Here is a 16,979-nt window from a genome sequence, read left to right on the forward strand (position 1 = left end):
ATGGGAAAATTTATAGATAAGGATATTTACAAATAGGCCTTGAATGCACGTGATATAGAGGGTATACATATAGTAAATTCCTCAGGAAAGGCTCATCCAAAATCTACATCACTTCATTATTCACTCTTTGTCTGATAGTTCAAATGATAGATAGCCTTGGAACTATGCAATTGTGTACGTATCCTTGCTTCATATTTGATTGTAAAAGCTGAAAAAGTTGCATATAAGCATCTTGACTAATACCAATACTATCTAGTGTCTCCTTCACTAACTCAGTATCCAAAGAATGAACCTTTATAAATGACTCCAACCATTGTTTCTTTGCCTTTTTAAATTTCTTCTTCTCCAAAGTATCTTTTTAAACTACTGAAGAAAGAAGATGATAATAAAATTGAGATGCTTTTAAAGAATCTCTTTCACTTGCATTTGGTTGAAGAAGAGACCTAAATAAAATTAGTATCACAAATCAATATAATTAATTATAAATAAAATCATATTTAATATTTTTAAAGTGAAAAAAATATATCTTACTGCTTGGATTCTTCTACTACAATCACCTCCTCCTCATTTGAGACTCTCAATAATTTTAAGAGCCTTTTGTCAATTTTGAAGGCCTAAAATAGTTTGCGTTTGTTGATAAGATTTGATGTGTTTCTCTAATGAATTAATTATATGTTGGAAGCCCTCTAGATTTTGCAATAACTCATTGTTATATTTTGATAAATGATGGTTCTCTAATCTAAGGACATTATTTTATGCAACTAAGTTAAGTGTATAACCTAGAAATCCATTATAACCATCATCAATGAACCTCATCGATTGAGAGCTGTTTTAGAAAGGCATAGTGTTAGTTTTGCTAGGATCTTTGGGATATAGCCTACCATCTAACCAAAGATCAAGATTCTTCTTTTCTTCAAACCTAAGTATATGTTTTGTAGACTTTGTAATAGTAATGGGTGTTATTCTCTTCCTTATTGGTTCATACTCACTATCCAACTCATTATAAAGATGATAGAGAGGCCTTTTACTAGAGGTACAAATATCATTGGATGGCTAATCCATAGCTAAGGATGTGATTGGAAGATTGTATTGAAAAACTATGTGAATTAGAAACAAGAAGGTAGACAAAGAAGAAACTAATAAGGAGGGGAAAGAAAGAAGAGAGTGAGAATGGAGGGAAGCAATCAAATGTCGAAAAAAATTCAAATTCAATATTAGTTTTCACTTTAATGAGGATAAGAAAATGACATATTAACCATTTTTAATATATTTACTTTTCAAAATATAATTTTTTTAAAAAAATTTAAAAATGATTTTATTTTCTCTAAAATATTTTCTCTCTCTAGGATTGCTTACATGGCATTTTTGAGACCTCAAAACTCCCCTAATGGAAATGATACTCGCCAATGAAAGAGCTAGCTTATCCGGCCCTTGTAAAACCATGTGACAACTTGGAAGAAAATGCCAATAATAGAGGTTTGGATTTTGAAAAAAATGAACTCCTAATCCTACCATTTCTAGATGTCCAACCTCAAGCTCCATCTACCTTGCACTTCAAGCTTAGCATGAGATTTGCATTTGAATTAGAACATTAAGCAATAACAATACATGTTAATTAAAGGACATTCAAAAATAGAATTGACACATGAAGATGTCCAAGATTTGTCATATTTGGTTATGATGAAATAATGGAGTTTTTACCTCCATAGACTCTAACCCTATTTGCTCTCTAAAAGGGGATTTGTTGGTGCAAATTGATTGAAATACAAAATTATTAGAGCTTCAACATAGAAAAATAATCAAACTCCAAGTTAAGAGTAATGGAAGTTAAGATTTCAACCAATTGGCCTAAAATGACCTAGAATGATGATACAATTGCTAAACTATAGTAATAGTAGTCCAACTCCCTCTTCACACTATCCTCATAGCCTTGATACATGGCCTCATCTAAATACAATAGCATATGACCTAGCATGTAGCCCACTACTAATCAGGTGTTGTTAGAAAAGCTATCGCATGAGATAAACATCCTGTAAATGGTTGCTTTTTGTACTCAACTTCTCTTTTTCTTCATTCTCAAGGGGCCCCTCCTTGCTCTACATGTAGACCTGCCAATTCAATATTTAAAACTTAGAAGATGCATTAACCCCTTACTACTCTTGTATCTTATTCTTAGGAGTCATGGGAGGTTGCTTTCTTCAATTCAATTTTTGTTCCTTGGTTTAGACTCTAGATTGAATGTCACAAAGAAGCACTTTAACATTAGAAATATGATCTAGCAGACGTTTAACAAAAGTTGGTTTGTGGATGAGATCACAATCCAACTTTGGGTGTGGTTTTATTCAATTTTACTCCCTAGGGTTGAGATGCTACTTACCGTTACACAAAAGGGCTTCTCATTCTACTATTGTGCTTGTTTTGGCCCAAAATCATGCCTATAATAACATGCCAAGGATTATACTTTCTTACTTAAAAGGCTAGTTGTAACTACTCTATGAATTTTTCTTTAAGATGTGAATAACTATTTATATTAAATAAACGTCATGGCTTACATCAAGAGTTGTAGTTCAAGGGTGCCCAAACCCTCATTGTAGCATCAACCTTGGTGATAAGTGGAGCCATAATTACTTTTTATATTCTACAAACATAGTCGCAAAGCCTTTGGGTAAGTTTCATGTTTCTCCTAAGAAGATTCCTCAAGATTCCCTAAAAAATATTTTAAAAACTAGTCATATTAAAAAACAACCCAAAAATCAATGTGTCTATTTTCCAAAACTCGAATTTTAGGTGTTGTTATTTATTTGAAGACTCTTTTGTGAAAACCATTTGTTAAAGATATCACTTTGTAAGAACTTTTTCAAAACTAAAAGAATTCCTAGCTATTGGAAATTTGAAGGATCATCAAATCTATTTGATTTATATATAAACGCAAGATAGTTAAATTCAAAGGTGGTTGTGGTGTGCGAAGTTATAAGGACTTTAGGAATAAACCTTTGCAACTATATTGACAAGCTAATCAACCACAAAGATATGCAACAAAATCTTTAAATTTTCATGTTTGACTTGGTTTTCAAAATTTTGATCAAATTTAATTTTACTGAAAAGAAACATTCTATGCTAATGACCATAATTTGGGATATAAATGAAATGTGCTACTTGTGTCAAATATTCCTAGATCCTTCTTAATACACACTTTGATGACATTAATTATAATGTTTGAGTGAAAAAATTTTCTCTAGAAAGCATGTGAATTACCAATCTCAATCATGCATTGTCTTCTCAAGTTGATCTCACACTTAGCAAAAATTTTGATGTACTCTTCATAGCCAGTGTTCATATGTATCAAAACCTCACATTTTAGCATTTAACATGTATCTTAGCTTTCATGTACTTGAACTAGATAATATCCACACATGTTTGAATAAGCTACCTTCTTGCTTCTCTTGATTCCCAAAGTCATGTGCTTATGTTTTCAACTTATTAGAATAATATTTGGAGGGATCTTGTAATGCTTAATCCATAATAGTGTAATAGTGTAAACACAGCATATGGGTTGACCTTCATTGTAAGCTTAAGATTGTTCACATGAATTTTGTTTGAAGCATGTACCTCCAATGATCTAGTTCTTGTGTCTTGAAAATCACAATATGCTCAATGCATAAGAAGAGAAATGATGTTTGCCTTCGTAAGCTATGCTCTTCATGCATTTCCTTTAAAAAAATTGCTTTCTAAATAGGACCATAAGCTCAAGCTCACCACCTCAAGTCAGGATGTCCTTGCTCATTATCTAGATTATCTTTGTTTGAGTCCTTTGGGTCAAAGGCACTTGACTTCAACTTGTAGTACATGTTCAAAACATCCAAAGCACATACACTCATGGAAAACTTACATTGGCCCAAGCTAAAGCCCCGAACATAAGTTCTCTATTGCAATTTCCACTTTACAATAGAGTTATCAAGATCCATGTAGTTGGAATTTAGGACATTTTCAAAGTATCTTGCCCATTTAAACATCATAGGACCTAAGGTTCATGAGGTGTAGAGTGATATTCTCAATTTAAGGAGTTCTTACATACAACTAGAATAATCTACCCTAGAGTATTGATTGTTGTTAACAACCATTTTGAACCATGACCAAGTACTCCAATTTAATTTTGTATCTTGTCCATTTAAATGCCATATGAGCTAAGGTTCATGAGGCATAGCATGATATTCCCAATTGAAGGGCAATTCATGTACCACTAAAATGCTCCCTATAGTGTTGAATGTTGTTGGTGACCCTTTTGAACTAGCACAAGATACTCCAATTTTATTTTGTATATTATTAGAGCCCACTCTCTTCATTGTCTACTTTATCTTTTACCAAATTTACATTACCTCTTTTTCCTTGACCAAGTTGGATTCACATAGATATTGATATTAGCTCTTCCCTAGGAGCTCCTCATCCTTTTCTTCTCTATGTCTATTTATGGGCTTAGTTATTGTACCAAATGTTGTGGAGGCTCCTTTAAATAATGTGGCTATCCAAATATCCTTTGGATGCTTAATCTCATTTTTCCCTTGATAGCTATGCTTCACGGTTGGTTCTCATACTATATGTCTCTACTTGATAAAATGAAATAAGGGAATATGAAAGCATTCCCCATGATGGGGAGCTTGTGGCATTGCATCAAGTTGTTTGGATACTACAATAAATCTCAATGAAACTTGATGTGTTGCATCCAAATAGCTCAACTTTGTGTTTACATAACATAGCAACTTGATGCACTATATCAAGTTGAGGTGTAAGTCCAATAGTTTTCACAATGCACCTTACTTCAATGCATGAAGACAAAGTGAAAATGTGTTAACTTCACATGGCAAGTTGATGCAATGCATCAAGTTGGTTGAATGTTCAATGATTTTCAACCTAAAATGTTGAGGACATTGAGACAATGCATCAATCCTACCAGGGTGCATGGTGTCTTGATGTAGTGCATCAGCTTGGCATGAAAATTTTACAATTTACATGGAAATTTGATGCACTGCATCAAACTTGTCATGAACTTTGTCCAATTTTCATGGTAACTTGATGCAATGCATCAAGTTGACATAGAAACTCTCCAATTTTCAAGGAAACTTGGTACAATGCATCAATTGGTGGAAAAACTTTGTTTAAATGCATGAGAAGTTGATGCAATGTGTGAAATTTCTGCAAGTTTCATGATAGTTTGATGCATTCCCATAAGCAAGGCCAAAAACCTATGATTTTTTGCTTGTCTTTTTAAGACTTTGATGCATTGCATTAGAATAGAGTGTAAAAAGTACATGATTCATGAAAATCTAATGCATTGCATTGGATCTTGAGACTAGTAAAACAATAATGAGAAATATGCATGTGAGAGTCTTTATTTTTCGAAATCAGGAAGCAAACATTATCAAAGGTCTATACTATGTTAAAGGTTCTCCTCTAATAGTCCAGACAAGTTGCAGGGTATGCAACCACTCTAAACATTAATTAAATGCAAGTACTCGATGCCTAGACCTATTTTGACCATGCTAATCTACCATGACAAACATTACAAGACATGTTTTACCATCACAAAATGAACAATCTAATCCTTTGTTTGATCAAAGTAATCTTTGATAGGTGAGCTTGTTGGAGATATCATCATCCATGCATGTCTATAGCACTCCCATAGATGTGATTCACAAAGGGAGAATGATAATGGCCTTTTTGGCCATCACTAGGGGATCGATTGGTCTTAACATTCATCTTGATGTTCCCAATGTGTGGCCATCGAGGTCATCTCCATCCATGGTCTCGAAGGAGATGTATTGCACATATTCAAAGGAGAGATGCAAGTTGAGGAATTCATCCATGAGATTCTAATGTATATATTTTATCCATGGAATTTTCTCCGAAAACAAATTTCTTTTGTTTTTGAGTTCAAATTTATCAAAGATGTTTGAAATAACATAAATATTAATTGAAGTTTTTGATCAGAAGAGATTACAAGTATTGGAATTAGTAATATTTATCAAAACCATGTTTTGCTATAATGAATAAGTTGTGCATATTACAATTAGTTGATAGGTTGTACTTCTTATCATTAATTGACAATATGCCTCCAAATATTCATGTGAAGATATCACAAAGTGCATGAACAAAGGAACAAATTTGAATGGAGAACTCATAACAAATCAATTATCCACATCTCGGGTATTGATGAGTCAAATCAATCATAGCCTATTCGATTACATTGTTAGGGACCACAATCAAGGATCACAAACATTGTTACATAAGATATTCTCAATTTAGTTGGTAGTAGTCAAGTATTGGACAAGCTTAGCATTTGGCAAAGCCTTTAAAATCTATTTGGTGTTTTTAAAAGGTTTTTTAATCATTGTAGAGAAGAATTTTATTGCCCTACATATGCTTCATAATCTAGAGTAGAATAATGCAATTAAGCATGCTAATGAGAAGCATGATTTACAAGCATCACAATAACTAGATTCCTCATGAATTGCTAGTTTGTTAAATTGATTTTATTACTCTTGAAACTTATCATTCTTATGAATGGTAACTAGCCACTCTTGATTTTCCCACAAGATGATAGCTTTCCAAACTATATGCAATGTTATTTGCTCAATCTCAATTGATGAAAGTGAAAATTTTCAAAATTCACCCACCAAAACTTCAAAAGGCCTTGGTATGACTCATAAAAACTTATAATTACCATTGTTAACATGCTATTTCAATAAAGTTTTTCAATTTAGGATGTTTGGTTTCCTTGTTGATGAGATTAAAGTAGCTTAAATTACCTACTTTCTTGAAATTCCTAGATTACCCCTTTTGAAAAATTAGGAGCATTTTGTGTTATTTTGAAGAACACGACTAAAATACTATGATTTTTAAAATAGATGTAGATTTTGGAACAATTTTGAGAGAATCTTTAAAAAATATTCCAAATCTTTCTCCTAAGATGTTATATTACCCAAAAGGTTTGCAATTATGTTTACAATGTGCTTTCATCTTTCATATATTAAAAGGAATGGCTTGAAGGTAGCCTTTCAAACCTCCACTTTGCTTCCAAGCCTACATGGCAAAATAAGGATAAAAAGTTAAGGGAAAAACAAGAAAAACAAAAACCATATGATACACATTCATAGCGTATCCAACCCATTGCATCACTACAAGTGAGGACTCAACACCAACATCAAATGGTCACAGTCTGCAAGTCATCGAGTGATTGATAGAATTTTTGTTGAAGTCACTGAGGTTATTTTGGAGAGGTGTGTGTGTGTGTGTGCGCGCGCGCGTGTGCACGCACGCGTGCGTATACACACATACATCATGTACTGAATTGTCTCAAGATATTTTCTTAAAATATCTCTTTCTATTTGAGGTCTCCATTTTAATGCTCATTCCAGGTGCTCATTAACACATCTTAACAAGCTGTGCACAAAGAGAGAGAGAGAGAGAGAGAGAGAGAGAGAGAGAGAGAGAGAGAGAGAGAGAGAGAGAGAGAGAGAGAGAGAGAGAGAGAGAGAGAGAGCGAGACATCTGATCCGCTTAGAGAGGAAGCATCCATACCATTATGTGATGGGTGCTGAGTATCTCGCCTGAAGACATTGCTTGCACTCCTAAGTGTGCAAGCAAAATACAGGTGGGGCGATGCGAGTTTGACCGAGTTGTTTAGGTACCTTCTACATACGCTTTGTTGATTTCTTTTCGGCAGCATTATAAAAAACAACTGTGCTTTTTCAAGGTATTCTATTATTTTTTTTCAAGTTACTAAAGTATATTACCACTTACAAATACCATGCCTGAGTCTTGTGATGATGCGTGACATGTTTTACAAAAGCTTGGCATGGACTACAACAATATCCATGCATGTATCAACGATTGTGTACTATTTCGAGGAGAATACTAGACTATGGAGACATTTCCAAAGTGTGGTGCTCATAGGTATCGACAAGACTTGCAAGGGCAAACCATCCCTCAAAAAGTTCTTAGACACTTTTCGCTTATCCCCCGTATACATCACATGTTTCATGCATCCGGCATGGCGAGCTTGACAATGTGGCATGCGCAAACCCACAAATGGAGTCCAACGAATATCAGCGGATTCACGCGCATGGAGCCCCATTGACTCTACCTTTCCAGGCTTTGCCCGAGAGCCAAGGAAACTTCGGCTCGGTCTTGCTATGGATGGCATGAACCCATTCAGTCTGTGCTCAACTTCTTACAGTGTGTGGCCTGTAATCCTTATTAACTATAACATCCCTCCATGGCTTTCTACGAAGAAAGGACACCTCATCCTTAGCTTGCTTGTTCCTGGCCGCTACAAAGTCAAGAATATGGACGTGTATCTTCGTCCATTAGTCAATGAGCTTAAGATTTTGTGGGAGGAGGGGGTCGCCGTGGAAGATATGAGAAAGCGCAATGGTTGACGGTCCGCACCATTCTCATGTGGACCATGCATGACTTTCCAGGATTCGAGGAGTGCTCAGGTAAGTAGGCTTCCATTTTCATTGGTAATATCTATCATAGCTCATTCAAGTTTGTATTCATTGGATAGAGGTGTTGGGACAGGTCTGGGGTTACCTCAGGTTATCATGCATGTCCATTGTGTGGACCACAATTAGACTCCCAAAGGTCACGAACCATGAAGAAGAGCAGTGAAAGAAGACATGGAACTTTTGGCACTTCTCAATGAAGCTTTAGAGGGTTTTTCATTCTAGATTATAAGAGTAACAATCAGTGGAAAGACAAATTGGATTTAATGCAATAGGGAGAAGAGAATAATGAATAGTTGATGTAGATGATTGCAGAGGTTCTAAAGGATTTTTCACCTCGCACAAATGTTGTACAAGCAGTTATTCAAATTCCAAGCGAGTTGTTCGTATCAAATGTGCTACTTATGGATGATGAGACCTCTTACGTTAGACCCCGAGGAGTCCACCTTATAGAACATGTAAGATACCATGTGAGTTAAGAAGAAGTCTATATTTATTCAATTGACTTACAATTTTCTAAAAAAATAGAAGGGGCTTATAAATGTGCTCAATGTAAATTCACATTATGGGTCATTTTATTCCAAATTTCTTAGAGGTACAATGGGGGGGCAATAGGAAGGGAGGGTATGCCTGGGATGTGTCTATTTGAGAGCCCCAAATAAAACCCTCGTCTCCTTTACCACCACTCTCTCTCTTGGTATACAAAGTGTTGGTTTAATTTCAAATCACTAGCATGTTTGTTTGGGATCTCCCTACTTCATCAGGAGCCTATGCCTCTTTCAACATCCACTGCTAACTATTAGTTTGTACCTTTCTCATTCAAACAAAAAACATATGGTCTATAAGAAAAAAACTAATGCTTTCTCTTTGTAAACTCCTCAATATAAACCCTCAAATAGCGGGCAAATAGCATTGTACCTTCCACAGATGATTTTAGTGGCTATATGTCACCAAATGGCTATACTTATATTCTTTTGGATTTTTTGTTCGAAACTCGAGTAGGTTGAGTTATAACTCCAAAATTTTTTATTCGCCAACATTTCTAAGGTATATCGAGGTTTTGAAAGCTCTTTAGCCATTCATGTGAAACAAATATTAAAATAAATATATTAAATTTGCCATAGTATTTATAAGTTATGGGATATATATAGAAATATTCACCACATGTGCATATGTACTCATACACATAGTACATACATAGACACATGTCACATACTACTTATCCTTGTTCCTTCTTTACATACTCATACACATGACTCACACACACCCCTCTGCACACACACATTACTCAGCATTACATCTACTCTTGTATTTATACATACATGTACACAATTCTTAGAACCAAAAGTTTTGAGGTACTCATGGTCCAATAACTTGAGTTAGTCATATCTTTGAAGCATGCATCTTGAAAGTTGCAAAGAAAGACGGAACTCTACCTAAAACCCATAAATGCTAAGGGACTTTCCCTCTTCATAGACTTGAGCACAAATAATACCTCCCCTTCAATGAATGGTTTATCCAAGAGCAAGCTAATTTCAGCAAGGTGCCAAGGACTCTCTCCATTTCCACATCTAAGATTTTAGCAACACACTAGGACCAATCAACAACACTCTATGTGATAGTCTCTTATTTAGGACACAAATAGATGCACCTTTACTGATGACTAGGACCAATCAATAACACTCTTGGCTCAACTTCAGCTCTAGCACTGAGAGATGCTTGTGGAAAACATTAGCATATCCTAGTCATCAGTAAAGGTGCATCAATTTTCATCCTAAATAAATGTGATAGTCTCTCTTTGATGCTTAGCTTTGAGAGAATTGAAGTAAAATTGATATGGAGCATCTCTCAGGAGGTCCCACCTAACTTAGCAAGAGGATCCAAATCGAATGTTCGAGCTACTAACACACAATGATAAGTAACAATGTCAATCAAGAGGTTGGGACCATCAAGGTGGTTAGCTATGTGCAACTCCTTCTCAAGTAGAGTTTTATACAAGAGGGGGTGATGCTCTAATTCTAGGTGTAGACCAGGTTATATGAGAGAATGATGGAAAAAAGAGAGACGTTGTTGCACTGAGTTGGATTCGATTGAATTGTTTTGGTGGTACATTGCTACTCTACATTACTCATGATTTGACAATCCCTACAAGTAGCATTGTCAACTCGATGCATATATGATTTGTTCTAAAACGGGCATTGAGAGTTTCATTTTTATTTTATTTTTTTGACTTAGGATTGATCTTGAATTTCTATGGCAAGTGCACAACTAGGGATAAGCCTAAGTGCTCTAGCATTCTTCTTGGGTAACATCTTTAGTATGACTCATCATGACTAGCAATTGCATGGGCATCCTTCAATATGTATAGGCATGTGGTTCACAAGCAAGTGCATGAGGCCTTGATTTTTAGGAAGGATGTCCATCATTTTTTCCACATTGGCCATTTGGATTGAGACAAACTTTTGTGGATTACCAGGGAACTGCCTTCTTATGCACATACTTCAATCTAAGTTGAGTAACACCTTAGTAGGATCGAGATTCATGCTCTATGCTAGGGTGACAGTTGTGTGAACACAAGCATTTATAGTACATGGTGCAAGTGAAGCTCACAAGTCACTACATGGTCTAGGGACTAAAATAGATGTCTCTAGTTTTCCAAGTAGCTCAATAAGATAGAGGTACTCTGGTATTACCTTTTTCAATTACATTTGTATACGTGGTGGTATTACTTTTTGATTATAAGTCACTTGTGGATGAGGGAAGGAGAAAATTGACACAAAAGAAAAAGGCTTGTAGGTGATAAGTCGTAGTCATGGTCGTGGTCGTGGTCATAGTCCTGGTCGTGGTCGTGGTCATAGTCGTAGTCGTGGTCGTAGAAAAAGAGAGAGATGGAAGGAGAGGATAACAATTTAAGGAAAAAAAAGAAAGATAACAAAAATAAATTGTTTGTTGTAACGTAGACAAAATGGAAAACGATGGTCTTGTTGTTCAAGATCGTGAGACGTATCTTAATCAGCGTGTCCCATGTCCTTGCTCTCAATGCAACAATCCGGCAATTAGACGAAAACGCTGATTGTCTATAAAACACATACGACGATTTGGCGATTTTCAATCTGAGGTCATTGATCAGGCGATTGCGGATTGAATACCATATGCATTGTACTCGCAAGCTAATTGAATACCATATACAATAAGATTGGGTCTCGCTGGCAAATTTTCCATCCAGGGAGGTGATGTCTCGTCCCAAGGAGGAGTGCACCCTTTGTGGCCAATTAGAAGAGTTCGTGGGCGTGCGATGGATGGAGTGCATGAGCCAATCCACCACTTGCAAGCCCAATCTATACCGTCAATGCCAGAGGAGACAGGCAATCTTTCAGACCTACCTATAATCTTGGAGCCTGAGATGGAGGCAATGATCGATGCATTGATTTCCATGGATGTCGAGACTTCTGATCCGATTGGAGAGGAAGCATCCATACCATTATATGATGGGTATCGAGTATCTCACTTGAAGACATTGCTTGCACTCTTAAGTGTGCAAGCAAAATACGGGTGGAGCGATACAAGTGTGACCGAGTTGTTCAGGTACCTTGTATATACGCTTCGTTGATTTTTTTTTCGGCACTATTATTAAAAATATTTGTACTTTTTCAAGGTGTTTATGATTTTTTTCAGGTGATTAAAATATCATATATTACCACCTGCAAATACCATGCCTGAGTCTCGTGATGATGCACGACATGTTTAACGAAAACTTGGCATGGACTACAACATCCATGCATGTATCAATGATTGCATACTATTTCAAGGAGAATACGAGACTATGGAGACATGTTCAAAGTGTGGTGCTCATAGGTATCGACAGGACTTGCAAGGGCAAGCCATCCCTCAAAAAGTTCTTAGACACTTTTTGCTTATCCCCCGCATAAACCACATGTTTCGTACATCCGGCATGGCGAGCTTGACAACGTGGCATGCGCAGAATAGGTCCACGGATGGAGTTCAACGAATATCAGCGGATTCATGCGCATAGAGCCACATTGACTCTACCTTCCCAGGCTTTGCCCGAGAGCCAATGAATCTTCGGCTCGGTCTTGCAATGGATGGCGTGAACCCATTCGGTCTGCGCTTAACTTCTTACAGTGTGTGGCCTATAGTCCTTGTCAACTACAATATCCCTCCATGGCTTTCTACGAAGAAAGGACATCTTATCCTTAGCTTACTCGTCCCCGGTCGCTACAAAGTCAAAAATATGGACGTGTATCTTTGTCCATTAGTCAATGAGCTTAAGATTTTGTGGCAGGAGGGGGTCACCGTGCAAGATATGAGCAGGCGCAATGGTCGGCGGTCAGCCAATATCCGAGCCATTCTCATGTGGACGATGCATGACTTTCCGGGACTCGGAGAGTGCTCAGGTGAACAGGCCTCCGTTCTCGTTAGTAATATCTATATTTTATCTCGTTCAAGCAAGTATTCACTGGGTCCTGGTGTTGGGACATGTTTGGTTACCTCAGGTTATCATGCATGTCCATTGTGCGGGCCACAGTTAGACTCCTGAGGGTCACGAACCATGAAAAAGATGGTATATCAAGGACACGCTGCTTTCTTGCCAAAGGATCATGAACTCAGGGAAGGTTTTTTTTTACGACCTCCAACACATATGAACGCCACAAGCTGGTATGAGCTGAAAATGGTCCACGCAGAATCACATCCAAACGGAATGCGGCAGTTCTTAGTTTTCTACGAGTTGCCATATTGGACCCACTTATAAGTCAACCACTTGTTGGATCCCATGCATATTTTTAAGAATGTGGATAGCTTGCTATGGGACCACATCACAAGAAAGAGAGATACTATAGGGGCACGAATGGATTTGAAGGAGGTAGGTAAAATGGAGGCGCTTTGGCCGCAGTCGAGTGCTGATGGTCGCGTGCAGCTACCTCGCGCTCCTTGGATTTTGTCCACTAAAGAAGAGCGCATTGTGAAGCAAGTAATCAAGTCTATCCGCACTCCGATGGGTATGATGCGTTCTCTTAGGTCTGCATTTTCTAAAAATGACCAATTATTAGGGCTAAAATTCCATGACTAGCATAAGATATGTCAGGTTTATACTACGAATGGATTGTAATTGTCGTGCGCATTTTTCTATTTGGAGTGTAGTCATTATTCATAATGCTTTCTCATTTGTGGCAGTTTGTACTACCGATCGCGATCGCAGGATGTCTTACTCCAGAAATACGCGGGGCCATTTACAGGTTGTCGACTTTGGTGCAATGGATCTCACAGAAGGAGATTAAGACGTCCTCTATTGAATCCACAAGGTGGGGAGCAGTAGAGATGGTCTGTCTCTTTGAGAAATATCTGCCCACCAGCATGCTCACGATACAAATCCACCTTCTTGTGCATCTTATAGATGAAGTGGAGATTGTTGGACCCGTCCATATGCGATGGATGTTCTTGGAGCGCTTTATAAAAACCCTGAAAGGCTTTGTGTGACAACAAGCTCAGCCAGAAGGTAGCATGGCTGAAGGTTGGTCGGTGTCTGAGGCGCTAGTGCATATTTCATAATGGCTACCAATGGTGGATCCAGACAACGAAATGCTATGGTCGCTAAAAGATGATAATAGACTGACTAGAGATGTGGTGGTTGGAAATGGGGTAGAAAAAAGAATGGATGCCTCAATGGAGAAGAATGTGAATCGTTTTTGTATGTTGTACCATGTCTCTATGGAGACATGGCTCGCCAAGTACTAGATCGCTAGGCAAGATCAAGAGGAAGCGTGAGCTGAATTCCGACGTAGTACGCATCATCGACCGATTCGATATCCCGAGGGCATGGAGAAGATGCCGCGGTTCATGTCAACGCAATGGTTGCATGGAGCTTTGACCGCAGCGTCTCACAAAGGGACAGAGGTCTCAATGGAGGAGTAGGAATTCTCGAGGAGATGTAGTCCAAAGGTGATGAGGGGTTTAGGATTTGTCATATCCAAATTTTATATGCGACATCTAATTTGAGTGTTTCAATGTACAGTACAAAATATATAGTGCAGCTAGTCGCGTGGACGGCATTTTCGCGTGGAGCATATTGACAAAATGCGCTCCACAATGGACTGTGGTATCATGGCAAGGTTTGAGCAAGAGAGCCGGCGACGAGCAATGGATCCAAACACGATTATGGATGAGATGGATTATTTTGGGAACTTGCAAAGTATTGTTATGGTGGATTACCATAGCTTCTCCATGATACTATTCGATGTGCAGTGGTTCAAAGTGGTATTTGGAGGAGCTGGAGCAACAGTTTGACGAGATCCATTTGGATTTCTTGAAATAGATTCCGAAAAAAAATGGACGGATTTGCGCGACACCTTTGTGTTGCCGGTCCATTGTGAACAAGTGTATGCATTCATTTGTTTGCTAATTGTATTACGATATGGTTTATGTTACAATGGTTTAAACTCTCTTGTACGTGTTTGTGAATAAGTAATCTTCTATCCAAACCCCCGACAACCTCGATGGTGGTATGTTATACCTTTAACTCTCCGAAGTGCGAGAGTATATGATCAAAGTGATGTCCCGAGCATAGATGAAGATAATATGTAAATAGAGGGGTCGATATTGCAAGGGGTGGAGGCCACCAAAAGCTTGGAGCCAGCATCGGCTAACAATGATGGAAATACAAGAGTCCAATAATTCTTTGAGAACGAGGTGGACTCATCCTTTTGTGGTGACATGTCTATCGACCTTCCAGTGTATGCGGAGTTGTGTCAGGAGATTGACATGGAACCATAGGATACTTCATACGTGGAGCATCCACTTACTCAATTCGTTGACCAATCGCTTATAAGGGTACATAAGATATGTATTTTAAGTGAGATTTTTTTAAAGGATTTATATTATTGTGCTTTGTATGATTTAAATTGATTATTCTAACATCATTTTTTATCTGTGCAAGTTACATTTTCAGGATGAGTCGAGGGATGAGCGCTGAGGAGTTACATGATATCTTCACATGCATATCTCCAGACCTGATCGCAAGATTCAGAGATATGACAGATCAGGAGCTGTCTCGGTCTTCGTCAGGGCACTCTGCTAGATCTACTTCAGCGCGATCGGATGCTTCAGCTTCGAGTAGATGAGCTCGACGCTCCAGACTTGGGCCTGAGGGAGAGAGTGTTTCGGGATCAGGGGGATGCTGCAGAGATACGGATGCAGTGAGCCTGCGATCGACACGGGATACAGGTGCGACTCCTCGCTCTCGTGGCCCTTCCAGGGAGCGTGGCTCAGGCTCAGGTGGATGCTGTGGAGGCACGGATGCTGCGTCTCCGTCTCGTCGTTCAGCTGGAGTTGCGTCACCTCAGGGATTTGTCACACCTGTGGGGATGTCTACTCCAATTACTCTGGCTGTTGCTCAACCGTCAGCAGGTGGTACCTCTATGGGTGCGACTCCGAGAGATATTACCCCGGTCGGTACACCGAATGCACATGGGTCTCCTAGATATGCCCAAGAGCGTGGACGCAGATGGGAGAGGACACATCTTAGGCAGACTCCAGGGGGATATGGATATCTAGTCTCAATGATAGGTCAAGAGCCATCATCGTGAATAATGAGGGGAGGAGGGTGATGGCTCGCATGAGAGAGTTGTGCCAACAAGTTTTTCGGCATATCTTAGATCATTGGAAGAACATACCAGAGGGGAGCAAGGACTACATAGTAGCATCCTTACATAAGGAGTTTCCAATTCCAACCTCAGTAGATAGATTTTCTATGGGCTGGATGATGGATTTCATGCGTACATATATATCATATAGACGATGCGATGCACGCAAGGAAATCAAGAGGGGTTGCAAATCCTGAGTGGTTAGATGCAGACGACTGGCACTGACTAAGGGAGGAGGCTACAGATTCTCCAGGACGTTGGAGTTAGCAGCGCGAGGCGACGAGGGCACGACTTGAGGTCGGAGTGGTCCATCATCTTGGGAGTGGCAGCCATAGGATATATTTGGAGGACTTTGTAAGTTTTTCTTTTTTCTTTTTTATTTTGCAATATCCTTTGTATTGAGACAAGCATGCTTCTAACAGTTAGCATTTTGTTTTCTTTGCAGCACTCCATTACAAATCACGATCCAACCTGCCTTGAGACTCGATATGTAGAGATGCACGGTCTCACTTCATTGATCGACTGATTGTATAGACGCGGCGGCCCTGTAAGTCACTCATTTTTCTTGTTCGTAGTTACCATGTTTAATTAGAATGCATTATTGTATGGTGGACTGATGTGTTGTTTCTTTTTTTGCAGAGTTCGTTCGATGCTCCTTTGCTGTGGGACGAGCTTTCGGAGGGCGAGGATATGTAGCTCGCCCTTGGATCCCTGGAGCTCACACACCTTTATTTTTGGATCGCCCGATCTATGTAGACATTTTCTATGTATTAGTGATATCTTATCATGATTGTACCAATCGCTTATTATGCGATCATGT

The sequence above is a fragment of the Lygodium microphyllum genome, chromosome 3 (assembly GCF_053477565.2).
Source record: "Lygodium microphyllum isolate KBCC chromosome 3, Lygodium_microphyllum_v1.1.10, whole genome shotgun sequence".
In the NCBI taxonomy this organism is placed as follows: Eukaryota; Viridiplantae; Streptophyta; class Polypodiopsida; order Schizaeales; family Lygodiaceae; genus Lygodium; species Lygodium microphyllum.